The 7,363-nt window shown below is 42.4% G+C and overlaps 1 pseudogene; it reads right to left on the minus strand.

Annotated features, from left to right (window-relative positions):
• Positions 1-6,845: 6,845 nt before the first annotated feature.
• LOC123578331 lies at positions 6,846-7,061 on the minus strand (annotated as a pseudogene).
• Between the last annotated feature and the right edge of the window lie 302 nt (positions 7,062-7,363).

Genomic DNA, 7,363 nt, shown 5'->3' on the forward strand with positions numbered 1-7,363 from the left:
AAGGAAGAGCATTCCAAGCAAAGTGGGTAGGATGTGACAGGGCCTTGGGGTGGCCAAGAAAGAATTAGGCATTCAGAAACCTGCAGGTGGGTTGAAATCAACCACTCCAAGTGCTTTTTTTTTCTTTAATGTTTTTTTATTTTGAGAGTGAGAGAGTGAGCACAAGCCGGGAGAGAGGGAGGAAGGAAGAGAGAGAGAGAGAGAGAGAGAGAGGGAATCCCAAGCAGGCTCTGTGCTGTCAGCCCTAAGCCTGACGAGGGGCTCAATCCCATGAACCATGAAATCATGACCTGAGCTGAAACCAAGAGTCGGAGGCTTAACCAACTCAGTCAACAAGGTGCCCTCAGGTACTTTTTGTAGATAATCACTTTGCCTGGAGTTTGAATCTGAAGAAAAGATGAAAATGGGCCTTAGCAAGGTCACCAGGTAGAAAATGTCCCTTGGTGTCTGTTCCTTGGGGTGCCAGCAATAGAGCAATAAAAAGTAGCCTTGAGAGGGGCCCAGGTGAGTGGAATGGGTGCTGTGAGGTTCTCTGGAAGCCGAGGCAATGGGCAGGGCGGGGGGGCACCATGCTGCCAGATGCAGAAGAAAAGAAGAATACTGCCTAGGAAAGTGGACCTTGTGCATAGCCAGGAGGAAGAAAAAGACAATTTAGTTTTATATGTTACATTTTAATAATAGTCATTTGTAACTGCATAATGAAATTTGTGAACAAAAGTTCATTTCCAGAAGAATAATCTCTAACTGATATGCAATGCCTCAGTAGGATTTGGCCAGGTTTTAATTTTAGCTTGAATAAATAATGTAAGATACTAGGCTGGGTGAGATAAAAGGAAATCTTCGTACTTTCATCTCTCCATGATGGAAATAATAACTACTTTATTTCAAAACAAGTTTCCAATTAGTTTCTGTGAAATATTATTATCCCCTTTTTCCAGATACTGTAGCTCATTTTGAAACTTAATTTTGATAATATATAAACATTTTTTAAACTTACTCTACAGGAATGACAGTTATATTTGGAGAGAGGAACGCTGTTGGGCTGGAACTATATTATTTGGGACCGTTCTAAATAATAGTAAAAATAACAAAAGAGAATTAGTCAAAATGTAATCTCTTTCATGACTATTCATGACCTGGCATGGATTTCTCTTTAGACCATATCCTTTAAGGTTGTTCCATGGACTTTTTTCTTCAAGACTAGTAACATGTCACTTAAGGTTATATACTCTCTTGTCCCCTTTTAAAAAGCTAATATTATTTAAATAATCAATGAGCTCATTCAGTAAACACCTGAGTACTAACTGTGTGCCAGACCCTGGGCCAGGTGCTGGGGCTTATGTAGTGAATCTGGTAAATATGACATTTGCCTTTGTGGTGCTTACTCTAGGGCTACCTGAGAAATTCTGAGGACACTGTGGGGGAGAGGTCTTATAGAAATAAAGACCCACGTTTTAATTTGTATTTTAAGTCAGGACCTAACCATTATCAATGAATCATTCCAGATGGGTAAACTGAGGCACAGATTATTCGGGCTCAACCTGTTAGTAATAAAGCGGTGACTTCAGTTGAAAAGTTGGTCCCCTGTTGAGTCCTTCACTCCCTAGGCCCCATGAGCTCACTTTCCTACAATTGCCGTGTACTGTTCACTCTGTTTTTCTTCCCTCAATGTAGAAAGGCAGACTGGTGACACTATTTTTCAGATGAAGAAAACAAGGCAGGGGGAGTTTTACCCAAGGCCACTTATCACTTTTATGGAGGAGCCAGCATCACAACTCCTACCCTTTGAGTTTCCAGGCCGTTGCCTAGCTACCAAACCTCCCTGCCTCTTCCACTGCACAGCAGCCGAGCAGGCGCTTAATAATCATAATTGATGGTGCTGGCTAAAAGGGAGAGCTCAGAGTGATTCTGGGGAGTTTGTTTTTACATACCAATGAATTTTCTTCTTCTTGTGGTCAATAACCTATACCCATTTGTTTTAGATAGCATCCCTGTCTTAGTCCACAATGAAGCTTTCTTATCTACACTGATGATTTCTCTTTTCTCTCTTTCTCAACTATTCTTTCTGGGGGAATCTAGTTGCTGTTTACAGGTATCACACATTTTAAAGAAATATTTGTCTTAAAACAAAACAAAACAAAACAAAACAAAACAAAAAACAATGTCTGGCTTCCCACAGAAGAGCCTCGCTATAGCAGTTTTAAGGAATAGAATGCAGTTCAGTGAAAGTTAAATAAATTCCACCAGAAAGTAACACTTCTTAAAGTATTAGCTCCAATAGTTATTTAACTATGTTAAAAATATTTGAGCACCTGTTTGTTCCAGATACCATCGTGAATATAAAAGATAACTTTGTTTATCCTTTCAGTGATGATTTATTGAGTGCCGGACATGTGCAAAATACCATGCATATGCTGGGGATTCTGTACTTGTCCTTATGTTGCAGATAGTCCAGGGAGGAGAGTCAGACAGTCTGAGAGGATCACATGAGTAGACGATTGCAACTTTCACATGTGCCTCAAAGAAGGAGCACATGATGCTGTGAGTGCCCATGATGGTGGCTTTAGCAGTCAGGGAAGTGGTACTCCAGTTGAGCTGTGATGAATAAGCAGAGGGAACTAGACAAATAGGGAAGGAAAGAGCATTCCAGGCAGAGGAAACACATTCAAAGGCCCTGTGGTGGGTGAGAACATGTGGAGTCCAGGAACTGTAAGACTAGCATGGTTTGAGTAAAATAAGAGGTTGAGAGGAAGCTGGAAAGGCAGGTAGAGGCCAGACTGTGCATGGTATCAGATGCTTGTACTGTGTTACCTCATGGCCTCAGCCTGCTTTCAGCCAAGGCTATGTGGATCGTGCCATGCAAGCTCCCACCAATTCTGTGCTGACCTCATTCCAAGTGTGCCTGGGGCTTCGCTGGTCCCCAGGCCTACTTCCCTTATAGGAGACCACTGGCAGTCACATGTGAGCAAGTCTCAAGTGCCAGGGAATTAGCACCTACAGGCACCCCCCCCCCCCCCCCCCGCCCCAGCCATTGGTGGATGAAAGCCTATAGGTGAATGCTTCTCCCCTTTGTCTCTGGGGGCAATTCTGAAATGCATTCCCCACACTCCCTCAGAAGTTCCCTTTGGATTGATCACAGCTGCTCACAGGGTGGTCCACTTGCTCATTCATTTCCTCCCTTTCCCTAAACCATGACTCCTGTTCCTTGGGGTCACTTCCCAAATGAAAAAGCACAGGCAAGCTTTTGTGTTCTGTTGTTTGGGTGGGGGGGGGGGGGGAGCCAGAGAAAGATGCCATGTGAAGGAACTTGGAATTTTGTCTTTGTCTTAAAAGCTGTGGAAAATGATTGTTTTAACAGGATGGTGAATTAGCACTTTTGCACTTCAAAGAGATCATTTTGGCTGCAGTGTGGAAAATGGATTGGAGGAAGGCCAGGGTAGGTGAGGGTGGAATAGTTCATGCACTGTAATAGTCTAGGCAAACATAGTTGGAACAATAAAGATGGAGAGAAATAGATTTCAAAAATATTTAGGGCCCCTGATTGACAGGACTTGGTGACAGATTGGCTATGGCAAGTGAAGGAGAAGGAGGTATTTGAAATGACTCCTAGGTGTCTGACTTTCTTAGCTGAATGGATGATGATGTGCTTCCCTCAGATGGGAGACTCTGGAAGGTCAGGTGTAGGCGAGGGAGTACTAGTACTAGTTAAGGTTTTGTATGAACCTAATAGAAGCTGGCTTAAACAAAAGGGGGATTAGTTGGCTAACAGAAATGGGAAAAAAAAAAAAAGGTAGACTGGCTTTAGGCAGGACTTGTTTAGGGACCAAACAATGTGACAAGGATCAGTCTCTCAGCTTTGCTTCCCTTGGGTACCTTTGGCTGCTTAGGGGGGAAGCAAGATGACCACATTCTCATATGACCAGGTACAGGAAGAGGGCTTTTCTCTCCAGGAGCCAGCTAAAGCATCATGGTGACTCATTTGCTCTGATTGGATTATATGCCCACAGGCCAAGAGACACCCTGTTTAGGGGGATAGGATATGTGGATTGGTGTAATCACTGCTTACCCCTGGTTGTGGATGAGGGTGGGGTCAGTCTCATGGAAACTCATTTGGCCCAGAGTGGGAGGGCTGAAGTCCTTGAAGGAGTCCTGAAGTCCCCTGCTGTTAAGAAGGGGAAAATTGGTGCTAGGAAAGTAACCAACAGTTCTCAATACCACGGAGAAAGTTCCTGAGTTTTGTTCTGAACATGTGTTTGAGGTACCTTTAAAGATCTTCTAAAGACAATGGATGCAGGGAGTTAATTCAGAGGAGAGTTCTGGGATGGATGTAGCTTGGGAATAATTTGCATAAAAGTATCCCTGAAACTGAGGGAATGGATAAAATTAACTAGGAGAGGAATACATACTGAGAGGAGAAGAGGACCACGGACCAGAGATCAAGTGTGAAAGCATTCCAACATTGAGTTGGAATTCTCCTAGGTCAAGGGTAATTAATCTGAAAATAAGGAATAAACAAAGAGGTAGGAAGAAATCTTGGAGCACTGACTTATTTAATAAATAATGAATGTGACACATAATAGCTGCCTCCTTGGAATTCACAGTCCAGTAACCAGACTTGAGTTCAACATTGATGTAGAGAGAACTTCAATTTCCACAAGTTAACAGTTGTATTAGAGGCTTAAACCCCCAGCACATCCAGTGGGAGCACAGAGAAGAGAATGGCTAATTGTTCTTGGGAGGGTAAAGGGATCACGTGAGAATCTTAAGAGATGAACAAGATTTTGCCATTTGGAGAAGGAAAAAGTTCAGGTCCAAGTTCAACTTACATAGAAGAGTCGGGAAGGAATCAGAAGTAAGGGATGACAACCAAAGCCATGAGAAATTTAGGAAATAGGCAAGGACCTAGTAAATCTGTTGGCTAAGGAGGAAAAGCTGGGGGTATCATTTGGTTATGTTTTGGGATGGCTACTTATCTGTGAGCTTCACTGTATCACTCTATCACTGCAAAACCCAACTTTACTGGCTTTTATCCTGGACTGGCTGGTTGGTTGACATATTAATGTTGGTTTTGTTTGTTTGTTTGCTTGGCATTAGAAAGACTCTAAATCTAAAAGGTTTTTATAGTGGATTTTGACTAATTGCTTTCTATTCCAAAGTGAAGACAGAAATAAATGATTACCTTTCAACAAAGGCAATTTCACTTAAATATTAGGAAGTGTTTTCTTATCAGTGAATTTATTTTACTTGTCTGCATCAGCCTTACAACTTATAGACTCAGTCAACGATCATAACAGCCAAAGAAAGGAGGCTGTACAATAAACAAACAAACAGAAAACCAAATAAATAAAATCGGTAAGTTGACTGGGGATGGAAGAGTTAAGAAAATTACATATGGAGCAGTAACCATAACATTTCCAACTAACTAAGGCATGTTTCTGAAGGAAGTATGATTTAGGGATCTGATTAGCCAGAAGAGCTTGGGGATGGGGCACGCTTTCCAGGCATTTCAGGCAGAGGGTAGCTGTGACAGGCACAATAATGCTCTCAAAGATGTCCACATCCTTATTCCTAGAAACTGTGAATATATTACCTTACATGGCAAGGAACAATTCAGGTTGCAGATGACATTAAGCTTGTTAATCAGCTGACTTGAAGAGAGGGAGATTGTTCTGGATTATTCTGGTGGGTCTCATTTAAATTTTTTTTTTTTTAATTTTTTTTTTTTCAACGTTTATTTATTTTTGGGACAGAGAGAGACAGAGCATGAACGGGGGAGGGGCAGAGAGAGAGGGAGACACAGAATCTGAAACAGGCTCCAGGCTCTGAGCTATCAGCACAGAGCCCGACGCGGGGCTCGAACTCACGGACCGCGAGATCGTGACCTGGCTGAAGTCGGACGCTTAACCGACTGCGCCACCCAGGCGCCCCTAAATTTTTTTTTTTAACATTCATTCATTTTTGAGAGACAGACAGACAGAGTATGAGCCGGGGAGGGGCAGAGAGAGAGGGAGACACGGAATCTGAAGCAGACTCCAGGCTGTGAGCTGTCAGCAGAGAGCTCCACGCAGGGCTCGATCTCATGGACTGCGAGATCATAACCTGAGCCGAAGTCAGACGCTCAACCAACTGAGCTACCCAGGTGTTCCGTGGTGGGTCTCATTTTAAATCATAAGGATCCTTTAAAGTAGAGGAAGGCAGAAGAGGAAGTCAGAGAAAGATGTGAAGATGCTTTGCTGCTGGTTTTGAAGTTGGAGGTAGGGGCCATGAACAAAGGAATGCAGGCAGCCTCTAGAAGCTGGGAAAAGGCAAGGAAGCACATTCTCCTCTGGAGTCTCCAGAAAGGAGGGTTCTAACTCTGCTAACATCTCAACTGTAGCCCAGTAAGAGCCATTTTGGACTTCTGAGCTACAGAACTGTAAGATAATACACTTGTGTATTTTTTAAAATTTTGGTTTTAAAACTTTATTTGATTATGAAAAAAATGTGCATTGCAAGAATTAAAATCATTTGAACAACAATAACAACAACAAATGGCACTCTGATTAAACTATATTTTACAGCCTGCAGGATACCTTGGGCCAGCTTGGTTTTCACTAGAGATTTCTCTGCCAGCCTGCCACCCACCCCCCCACCCCTCCCAGCTTCTTTCTTCACCAACATGCAAGTTCTTTTCCTTCCTTGTCAGCCAGAGAGGCCCATTGGAGAGGCAAGTTCAGCCTTCCTTGCCAGTAGTTCTTTGACTTGAAAAGGGGGCAGCACAGTCATTTAAACTGGATCCAACCTCTTGGCTTCTTACAAAGTTAAACAGCTCAAAGAAAGAAGATAAGAAGACAATGCTTGTGGAACAGACAGTATGTATTGGCTTGCACGCCTCATTACAATTCACCTGCTGTTGGCTCCCATTCAGTGGTTTCTTCTGAAGGCAGTGGATTTTTCTCTTGCATTTTATCTTCTTCAGTTTCTATGTATCGAATTTCTCAATCTCAGCCATATGGGGTTTGTCAGACATAGTTGTAGAGGAAGCTGAGTGAGACATGTGAGCTGGCAAAGTCCGATCTGTGCAGTGGCCACTGAGTCTGAATTTGTATGGTTTTAAGCCAAGTGGCTGAAATAGTCTAATGGATGAAAGACATAGAGTTGGTTTGCTTCTGGAATAGACAGAAGCCAGTTGGCAATAGGGGAGGCCATGCACTCAAGATGTTATTATTACCTCTCTTTGATTAATTAAAAAAAAATTTTTAATTTGGGATAATTTCAGACTTTTAGAAAAGTTACAAAAATAGTGTAAAGAATGCTTGTGTATCCTTCACATAACTACCTAAATTATAACAATTTAACATATTTGCTTTATAATTTTCTCTCT

The sequence above is a fragment of the Leopardus geoffroyi genome, chromosome E2, assembly GCF_018350155.1.
Source record: "Leopardus geoffroyi isolate Oge1 chromosome E2, O.geoffroyi_Oge1_pat1.0, whole genome shotgun sequence".
Taxonomy (NCBI): domain Eukaryota; kingdom Metazoa; phylum Chordata; class Mammalia; order Carnivora; family Felidae; genus Leopardus; species Leopardus geoffroyi.